The sequence below is a fragment of the Eleginops maclovinus genome, chromosome 7 (genome assembly GCF_036324505.1).
Source record: "Eleginops maclovinus isolate JMC-PN-2008 ecotype Puerto Natales chromosome 7, JC_Emac_rtc_rv5, whole genome shotgun sequence".
In the NCBI taxonomy this organism is placed as follows: Eukaryota; Metazoa; Chordata; class Actinopteri; order Perciformes; family Eleginopidae; genus Eleginops; species Eleginops maclovinus.
The window spans coordinates 24,571,273-24,582,396 of record NC_086355.1 but is presented as its reverse complement, the minus strand read 5'-3'; the positions used below and the strand labels follow the sequence as shown (position 1 = coordinate 24,582,396).

Genomic DNA, 11,124 nt, shown 5'->3' with positions numbered 1-11,124 from the left:
AAACGAAAGACCACAAGCTGGAAAGACATGCTAAACAAACTGGTCTAACTATCCACAAACACATGTATAGACTGCTCTAACAGCAGTACAAAGACGCCCCCCTGCTCTGAAACTCGCTGCTGTCACTCCCGTACTCAAAAGACCTGGACTCAACCCTCACTCCCTCAAGAACTACCAGCTCATCTCAAACCTCCCATTCCTGTCAAAAATCATGGAGCGAACGGTTGCCTCCCAACTTAAAACCCACCTGGACTACAACAACCTTCATGAACCTTTTCATCCGGTTTCTGCACTCGACACAGCACAGAATCTGCCCTACTCAAGGTCACCACTGACATTCTCCTCTCTGCTGACTCTGGTTCCCTCTCAATTCTCATTGTCCTCGACCTAACCGCCACATTCGACACCATCAACCACTTCATCACCCGCCTCCAGTGGGTCCTGCCCTCTCCTGCTTTAACTCCTATCTCCATGATAGACACCAAGTAATCTCCATTAACAACTCCAAATCCCCCACAGCCCCCCTCAATCATAGCGTCCCTCAGGGTTCTGTACTTGGTCTCCTTCTTTTTGTCATCTACATTCACTGTCAAAACCAACTCCAGTTCCACTATTATGGCGATGACACACAGCTCCACAGAAAATCTATTTCTCCAACAACACACTCCCAACTCACCAACTGCCTTCATGAAATAAAAATTTGGATGCAAAAGAAAATTCTAAAACTCAACTGCGACAAATCGGAACTCATAATCATCGGCCCAAACTCACTTACCCGCTCAACCCAGGATTTTTCACTTACCATCGACGGCTTCATTGTCAACCCCTCCACTCAAGTTCACAACCATGGCATCTTCCTCGACCCCACCCTCACTTTCCTCCCTCATGTTAACCAGGTAACAAAAACTGCCTTCTTCCACTTACAGAACATCGCCCGCATCAGACCCTTCCTGTCATCCATCGCTGCTCAAAATCTCTCATCCATGCCTTCATTACAGCCCATATTCATTATTGTGACAGCATTCTTTATGGTTCACCTGCATACCTCCTCAAAACCTTCATTATGTCCAAAGCTGCCCGCATGCTCACCTCCAACCGGCATTCCGACGCTCCGACCACATCACCCAAATCCTCAAAGACATCCACTGGCACCCCATCAACCACGCATTGACTTTAAAATCTCACTTTTCACTTACAAAGCCCTCAACAACCTAGGCCCCCCCTTCCTCTGTGACCTCATCCAACGACACACCCCCACCTATCACCTGATGCTAACCTACTGCAGCCCATCACAACCAAGCTTCGGACCTGGGGTGACAGGGCCTTCGCTGCAGCCTCCCCCTCACTCTGTAACTCCCTCCCCAGTCTCATCCAATCTGCCAAAACCCTCACGTCATTCAAAAATGCTGACAGGCTAAACAAGCTTGTGAGGAAGGCTAGCTCTGTAGTTGGAGTTAAACTTGACAATCTGGAGGAGGTGGCCGAGGGGAGGACGAGGAGGGAACTGGACAGTGTCCTTGATAACCCCTTCCACCCCCTCCATGCAGAGCTAGTGAAGATGAGGAGCGCAATCACCCACAGATTCATCCCACCTCGGCAGAGCATAAAGTGCCTGGGAAACTTCTTTGTGACTATAGCCATCAGGCGGCACAACAAGGGGTTTACCATATAATTCAGTAAACAATAACCCGTACTGCACATGCAGTGTTTGCACAAAGACTTTCACCTGCATCTGTATCTGTATATATAAATGTAAATATATTTAACAATCTGGACACAAAAATGTATATTTGTTTATTTAATTCCTTTTTTGTTTTAACAGTTACTCACCTGTACATCATTTTATTTTATTATCCTGTGTGAGACCGCATTGTCCTGTTTTTCATTCTCACTCTGTTGCTGCTTAAACTCCTGAATTTCCCCACGGGGATTAATAAAGGTACATACTATCTTATCTTATTTATGACAGAAAGGTTTGAAAAAATCAGTTGAGTAAGATTGTTCATCAAAAGATTTTGTATTGTGTCGAAATCTATTGAAATAATAGTATACCAACAGCATCTTTTGCCTTTTTGCCTTTTTGTTACCCTCTTCATTCCATTAAGAAAAGTTTGGTCTTTTTTGTAGCCTTTCCACTTTTTAATGATTTAATTACAATTCAGCTTTAAAGTAGTGTTGATTTTGTCATGTATTTTTTGTTATTTATTCCTGTGTTGAATGTTGAATTGATATGTTGAGTCATATTTGACGGATATTTTGAAAAATACGTTTTATTTTAGTTGAAATCTGTAACTTTTTTTGTATAATGTTAGGCAATGTAATCTATTTCAGTCATCAGATTATTTTAAATACAAGATTGATGCCTTGTCCTAATTGTCTCCATTTAATAATGAAAAAATAAATATTGACCAAGATATGTCGTCACGGTTTTCTGTAACAAAATTAATACTGTGGTAAATATATATAAAGGCAGCAGAATGCAGTTTAATCAACCTGCATGTGCTGCTACATCATTTTAGGTAAAACATCTACTTTTACCGACAAATAAGGAGAAGTTGTACTTTTCACCTCTGTCTGAAATCCATCAACACTCATTGTGTTATAAGTTATGAAGAAATTGAGAATCTGGTATCACTAAAAACTGTTATGGGCACTGTAAGATTGAAACGCTTGACTGGTGAAGCAACAGTTACTGAGGAAAATATAGTTATTTCACTCAGAGGGAGCTTTTCTGTCAGGAATGTGATTGTTGTGTCATATTTTTGAAAACTACAGACACAACCTTTCATCTCAACACACAAAGCCGTCTGGGGGTGCTCAACTTGTATCAATGGCAATAATAGTTGGTGGTCAATACAGCAATCTTTTATGACAGTTAAATTGTCCTTTGAGCTCATCCAACATTATAACTCAAACAACACATTAGGCTATAGTGTGTTCAGCCCTCACTGATCAGCTCTCTTAATTACAATAATACGCTGCAGCATATCATTTGATGCAATGATCTGACAGTCCAGCGGCATCATGTTTACTTTCTCAAAAAAATAAAATATTTGCACATGTTGATGAATCCACCTGGTGTAGGGCCTATGAGGGCAATGGGAGCGATGAGCAATCAGGTTTGGCAATTAGACCAAGAGCCAGCAGGACTCTCTTGCTGTTAACACAATCAGAGAAACATCATTACACACGGTGAGTATGAGTGGATATGGAAAAATGAAATGTAGTGAATTGATTTTAAATTAAAGGCACAAGTGCTGTAGGTCATCAAAATTATAAAAATAGAACCATACTCAAAAGAGCGAGTCGTTTGAGTAGAATACGATGTAATACAATGAAATGCAATGCACACTGACACATTAGAATAGTAAATCATAAGTGTTTGGTATGAAAATAAGAAATGGCTTATCCTAAAACATGATACATGGATGGAAGCTTAACAATAAAAGAATAATGGAAAAAAGTTCATTATACCTCCATTTCCCTGTCAGCCGATAAGGTGGTGTAGAAATGTTTGGGAAGAGGCAGGGGTAATTACTGGAGGATTCAAAACGGGCATAAAGACAATCATGTAGCTCAGATGCACGCTCTCTCTCCAAGTATTAGTGACTGGAGAATAATATCCTTTAAAATATACAGCAGAAGTTGAAAACATAATACCTAGCAAGAGAAAGCCCTTGCCAGTGTTTATTGGAAGCTTGTGATTATTTTGTTTTTATTTGGTGCTAATCCTCTCAGCAGTCTCTCACTGGGGATATTCTTTGGAGTTGGAAAGAGCCCTTTGAAGAACTCTGGAGTCCTTCGAGCCCCGATAACTGTAGCACATTCCTGAAAGTGTTTGTTACTCTATCTGGTTTGCTGAGAACTTTTCTTGGTGGAGTTCCTAGAAGTTAATCAGGATCAAAGAAGAATGTTTCCGCCCCGGTTTCGAGCCGGGGACCTTTCGTGTGTGAGGCGAACGTGATGACCACTACACTACAGAAACTGCTGAATGTGGCCAAATTTACGGTCCAGCATAAATGAAACATTCATATTTAATTGTAAACTTTCCAAACGACTGACCACATGGTGATTCTGAGACACAGAGAGATTTTAAACTGGATTCAGTCACAGCTGCAGTGTCATGCACTATCGTGACAGCAGGATAGCATTTGGTATACTGAACCCAGATGCTATCCCCTATAGGACCATTGACCTCTCAAAGAGCGCCACCTCCTGTCCACGTGCCAGAGTTCAGGGCAGAGTACTCCTCGTTAGTATAGTGGACAGTATCTCTGCTTGTCACGCAGAAGACCGGGGTCCGATTCCCCGACGGGGAGAATGATCAATAACAGCTGGTCTTTATTCACAAATCGATCAACTCACAAACTAAGAGGCAGGAGGAAACACATTTGGATAAGCACGTCCCTGAACTTTCCAACAGTAATGCGTATGCATGGATACAGACGATTTGACAAAGGTTCTTTTGCAAAGAGTCAATATTATAACATTCATGACAAAGCTACTAGGTGCATGCTTAAAATCATGGAAGGACAAGTACAATCAATGACCACGGCAACTTTTCTTGGTGGAGTTTGAGTGGTTGAAGTTAATCACGATCAAAGAAGATTGTTTCCACCCGGTTTTGAGCCGGGAGACTTTCCATAGGAGGCGAATGTGATGACCCCTACCAGTGACGTGCGGTGAAGTTCATGGCTGGTGAGGCACTGACGTCATCACAATCAGATTTGAACCTTAGAGCATCTTATTCATTATTTGAATGGCAGCAGTTAATGGTGTTATGTTTAAAATCCCAAATCAGCAGTCTTCACATATAAAAAACTGTATCACTCAATAAAGCACATATAATTAAAAACGTTATTGCGATATTACCTTTATTTATAAATGAAGTCCATGCGCCGCTCCTTCTGAACAAAAGCATCTATGACCTGTTTGTAGAAGTCTTCCTTGTCTTCCTTCAGTTTTAAAAGTCTCTCTGTCTCAATGGAGATCACTGCCAGGGAAGAAAGCCGTCCTTGATCAGTCCTGTTCCGACTGTATGTTTTGAGCCTTTTCAGCGCTGAGAATGACCGCTCCACCGATGCTGTAGTAGCTGGAACAGTGAGCACTAGCTGGAGTAACTTTGTCGCCTCAGGAACTGTTTGAATGAGCTCCTTCTGGGCCAAAAAGCTAAGAAGCTGTCCAGGAGATTTACATTCGTCCCTCATCGTTTGTGAGCTGTACAATCGAACGAGATCCGCTTTTAGTCTCACAAAGTCAAAGAATTTGGCGAATGTTGACAGGCCCTGCAATTTCGTGTCATCGAAATTTTGGGACATTTCTATGAATTTTGCGCAGTCCACTAAACCAAGGAAAGCCAGCTCACCAAAATGGTCAAATCTAGCCTTTATTTGACAGCTGATGTTGTCTAGAATGTTCGAAAACACTCGTCTTCGTTCATTTGTAACTGACTGTCCGCCTCCACTCTCTGTCAGGCCAAGTGCGCTGCATTTCTTCTCAAATCGACCATAGAAACTGTCGAACTCCAACATCATGCGTTCGAGAGCTGCATCGGTGTCGCGGATGCGTGCAAGACAGTATTCAATGTCCATTACTTTGTTCTGGAGCACTCTGTAAAGTACGTTAGTTTCATTAAAAATGTCCTCATATGTCATAAGGAGAAAGCATGTGGATGCTTTTGACAGCCATCGATCGTATCCTGCTGCCATCATCAGCGTGTCATTATCCCAGCTGTCAGGGTTTTCTAGAATGACATGAAATAATGCACGCAGATCATTTTGGTGCATGCTTATAGTCTGCACTAGCCTAGAGTTGGAGTTCCATCTTGTAGGCGCTGCTCTGGGTAAGCGGCGCTTGACAACATTATCCAGTAAGTGAGTGCGCTTTGTAGACTTGCTGAAAAATGATGCTAGTCCCTCGGCTGTTTTAAAAACCTGCGACACTCGGGTATGCACTTTGCTGAATGCAATAGCACCAGGTTCAGCTTGTGTGCGTAACAGTGCGTAAACATGGCTTCGGGCACTTTTTCTTTAATTTTAGCTTGCACGCCATTAAGCTCTGAGGCCATTACAGCGGCTCCATCGTAGGTCTGAGCTACAAGCTTTTCAACACATTCATACTTCTCCAACACTCTCAGGACATACTCAGCAATAGCAGGAGCGCGTCTGTCTTCGCTCACATCGTCAAAGCCCAAAAACGCCTCCTTCACCTCACAGCCTGCTTCAGTTGTAGCCACATAGTGCAATATGACAGAAATCTGAGCTCGGTTTGTAACATCGGTGGTCTCGTCTACTTCTACAGCAACAAATGGAGCTGCGCTGATCTCTTTTTTAATGTCATTTCTAATGACATCACCAACAGTTTCGATTAAGTCATTCTGTATTCTGTTTGACAAGCCAGAAAATACAGTGGCTGTCTTCAAATGGCTAGCTAGCCTGTCATCTTTCTCGGCAAAGGCATGTAAGAGCTCAACGTAGTTGCCACGATTGGCAGAGCCGGTACTCTCGTCATTTCCACGAAAAGCTAGCTGCTGTTTAGCGAGGAAGCAAGTGGCATTAATGAGATCTTTTAAAATCTCTCGGTTCTCTTTTACCTTAGCATTGTGAACGCTGATGTTGAGTCTTCGCTGTTCGTCCAAAGCTAAATCGATCCTGGACATCCCAAAGGTTTTTAGCGCGATCTGGCTTTGAATGTGAGTGGTGGACCGCTCATGTTTGATCAGGCTTCTTTGCAAATTTTTCAGATCAGAATATCCCATATGAGTCCAGACGTTGTCAGAACTTGAGAAAAGAAGGCAAGAAAAGCAGAAAAGGCTTTTTCTTGCTGGACATCCACACAGCCAATCTTTTCGTGCGTACCACTCTATGTGAAAAGAGCGGTTCTTCTGTCCCGTTGTCTGAAGCAAACCTTTAAGCTCCGGCGTTGGTCTTCCTTTAATGATGACCTCCTGCTTCGACTGAAAATCCATCTTAGAAAATTGTTTTAGTTTGGATATGCAATCCTCCATTCTAAAAGTAGGGTCAGGCGAGACGAAAAAATAAGCAAACGACTGCACTTGACTTAACTGTAAATTTTAGCTCGCTGTCACTTATTCTGCAGCGCACGAAGAATCACTGGACTCACTAGCACCCACTGCCATGAGGCAGGAGAACTGCGTGCCTCACCTAGTCTCTCTTCGCAGCGGTTTTGCTCAGCACAAGAGACACGTTACAGACATACAGTTGACAAAAAACACTGTATATTATATACACCAGCTAAAGTATGGAAATTAGTTAATATAGCCAGAGTGTTTGAACATTTTAATAGCGACATACAGACAGACAGCAGTTACAGTCTCACTGTATAGCATGTCAGCAGGTTGGTGCCTCACCGAGCAGCCGTTCTCAGTGTTTGAACGTGAATATGAAAATTCAGCGATTTTGGATCAAAATAATGTAAAACTGGTGAAATTAAAAGGAAAATAACTTTATAATACAAACAACTGGATAAATATGATCATTACATTTATTTCTTCATTTTACTTTTCATGATGACAGGTGAGGCACGGCCTCACCTGCCTCCCCTCACCGCACGTCACTGACCCCTACACTATGGAAACTGCTGCAAAAAGGTCAAATGCACGGTCCAGCATAGATGAAACATTCATATTAAATTGTGAGCTTTCCAATCTACGGAACACATGTTCATTTCTGAGACACCGAGAGATTTTAAACTGGATTAAGTCCCAGCTGCAGTGTCATGGATTGTCATGTAGGTGCATGCTTAAAATCACCGAAGGACAAGTACAATCGATGAGCACGGCAACTTTTCTTGGTGGAGTTTGAGTCTTTGAAGTTTTTCGGGATCAAAGAAGACTGTTTCCGCCCGGTTTCGAGCCGGGGACCTTTCGCGTGTGAGGCAAACGTGATTACCACTACACTACGGAAACTGCTGAAAAGGGTTGAATGCGCTTTCGCGTCTAGTTACAACATTCATATTTAATTGTAAACTTTCCAAACGACTGACCACATGGTGATTCTGAGATTCAGAGAGATTTTAAACTGGATTCAGTCACAGCTGCAGTGCCATGGACTATCGTGAGAGCAGGATAGCATTTGGTATACTGAACCCAGATGCTATGCCCTATTGACCTCTCGAAGAGCGCCACCTCCTGTCCACGTGCCAGAGTTCAGGCCAGAGTACTCCTCGTTAGTATAGTGGACAGTATCTCTGCTTGTCACGCAGAAGACCGGGGTTCATCAATAACAGCTGGTCTTTATTCACAAATCGATCAACTCACAAACTAAGAGGCAGGAGGAAACACATTCGGATAAGCACGTCCCTGAACTTTCCAACGGTCATGCATATGCATGGATACAGGCGATTTGACAAAGGTTGTTTTGCAAACAGTCATCATTATAACATTCATGACAAAGCGACTAAGTGCATGCTTAAAATCATCGAAGGACAAGTACAATCAATGACCACAGCAACTTTTCTTGGTGGAGTTTGAGTCTTTGAAGTTAATCAGGATCAAAGAAGATTGTTTCCAGCCGGTTTTGAGCCGGGGACCTGTCGCATGTGAGGCAAACGTGATGACCACTACACTACGGAAACTGCTGAAAAGGGTTAAATCCGCGTTCGCTTGTAGTTGAAACATTCATATTAAATTGTGAACTTTCCAAATGACTGACCACATTGTGATTCTGAGACTCAGAGAGATGTTAAAATGGATTCAGCCACAGCTGCATTGTCATGGACTTTCATGACAGCAAATGTATGCTGATCCCAAATGCTATCCTTTGTATGACCTGTAAGCTCTCGAAGAGCACCACCTACGGTCAACCAACGATTGTTTTGAAAAGACTCAACATTGAACTGCTGACCATGACTGGGGTTATTCTTTCGAGTTGGAAAGAGCCCTTTGAAGAACTCTGGAGTCCTTCGAGCCCCGATAATTATAGCACATTCCTGAAAGTGTTTGTTTGAAAGTGTCATTCTCTATTGTAGTCCTTGACACTACGGGTGCAATATATTTCCGGCCACAAGTGGTAATTTGGGGGTGCTGTTTTCCCCTTTTCGTAGAATAAAGGAAACCTCGTTTTCAGTCACAGAGAAGGAGAGATCGAGCAGCAGCAGCCCAAGGATTACAATCTACTATCTGAACAATTTACGGAGTATTATCACGGAGTTGCTGTCCAACAAAAAGGCAATTCATCAAAAGTAAGAGATGCTAATTTTCTTCTGTAAAAATGCAACATTTCCCATGTGTAAACCCTTTATATAAAGTTGGTTTAAGTGTTGTTGTCTGCTGTAACTCGGTTTGTTGTAAGTTAAGGTACAGTAGATTTCCCTGTTAGCTTACTTTACTACACTAACATGTCTTTACAGTGTATGAACAGTTAACAGCAGTATTTGTATTACTGTTGAACATGTCAAACAGCTTTAAGCTGTGTCATTTTAAACATCTTATTAAGTCTAACACTGTGTTTGCTGCATTATTGAAGTTCATCCATTTTTATTGATAACATTTTTGCTACAGTACCACTTGTAAATTGTACTTATTATTACTGTACATTTCATGTAATTGATTACTACAGTATTTTGTCTATTTTACAGCGAGAGGGGGGTTTAATGCTTTCAAATAGAATATTACATTATTATTATATTTGTGTTTCTATGTTACACATTTGTTTTACGCTAAATCTTTTATTTAATTTCATTGGTATGGATAAACTCTTTTGAAAGTCTCTTAAAACAAAGAATGAATTATTGTGCTTTCTATATCTAAAGCAATTATTGAGTCATTACAAATGCTAAACATGAATACATTTTGATTTAAGTTTGTTTTGTATTTCTGTTATAAAGCGTCTGCTCTTCTCTTCTCTTCTCCCAATGACTGATGGTATTACTATGTCAGTGTATTCCTTGTCTGCATGCTTTTTCAGGCTGTCAGAATCTGACTGCAGTGAAATAGTACAGTGGCTCAGAATACCTGTTTTAATTGTGCTCTTTGTGATCATGCCACACCTTTGATTGACAGATGGTGTGCTTGCTATATATTGATTGATCTGTGTTTTACCTTTTTCCAAACATTTGCAAACATTATATATTTATCTTTAAATCAATAGCAATGGAATGCAACAGGGTATCCTGAGCTTGTTCTGTTTGTTACAGAAACAACAGGTAAAGACAGTTTGTGAAGTATGAACACACTTCATGTGACACAGGATTGTTTTTACAGGACAAAGCCAACATATATAGAGCTTTATTTCCTTTTCTCTCAATGTAAAGGCTCTATATGTGTTTTATAGGTCTGCCTTGTCCTGCGCCTCCTGTCCCTTTAGAAGCACCACCCCAGCGTGCAGCCTCTGTCCCAGGCTATAGACAGGATGCTGCCCAGTGGAACTGGTCACATACAATGCACCATAGGAACATGCGGTCCGTGTGGCATTATCCACCTCTGCCGGAGCTGAGAGACTCAATTTCTGAGCTGCATCACCAAAGTACGTTCAGCTTCCCCAGAGCCCACAATCCTACAGTAGAAGTGGAACAATTACACCCTGCCCTGTCTTCATTGTCGTTCCATCTCTCAGGGTAAGATAATCCTTTATCCTCAGCTGGTACATTCAGCCGTATCAAGCAGCTAACGGACAGAAATAATACAGATGATGGCAAAAGTAGTTACATAAAAAACAGGGGGTATTTAATAGTAAGATATGAATTAAATGTATCATGTCATCTATACAAGAGCATATGGAGACAGAAATGCCAGGTAAAGAGATAGTGTTGAGATAAAACCAATCTGAAACAATAAAAACATTATGCTAAATTAAAATATGCTACTTGATAAGAGACACATTTTAAGTTTAAATATAAAATAATACTTAGTATGGTACAGTGCAAAATACATGATGTAGTTAACTGCAATCATAATGTTACTGAAGCTGAGTTGTGGTGCATAATTGCTTTACATTAATATTTTAAATATGTTTATTTATACACTTTGTATTTCAAGTAATCTGTATTGTTTATTTATTGTTCATTTCTATTATATATAACATCTATGAAGTTTTAATTGTGTGTGTCTTAATTCTACATGTTTTTAGTTTCTATAAATAGTCTTGATAGTCTTTTCTTGATAGA

At 41.1% G+C, this 11,124-nt stretch overlaps 2 non-coding genes across 2 annotated transcripts; both read right to left on the bottom strand.

The window, feature by feature from the left end:
* Positions 1-3,911: 3,911 nt before the first annotated feature.
* On the bottom strand, positions 3,912-3,985 carry trnav-cac (transfer RNA valine (anticodon CAC)). Its single transcript has one exon. It is a non-coding gene; the product is annotated as a tRNA-Val (tRNA).
* A 3,869-nt stretch (positions 3,986-7,854) lies between these two features.
* trnav-cac (transfer RNA valine (anticodon CAC)) lies at positions 7,855-7,927 on the bottom strand. Its single transcript has one exon. It is a non-coding gene; the product is annotated as a tRNA-Val (tRNA).
* Between the last annotated feature and the right edge of the window lie 3,197 nt (positions 7,928-11,124).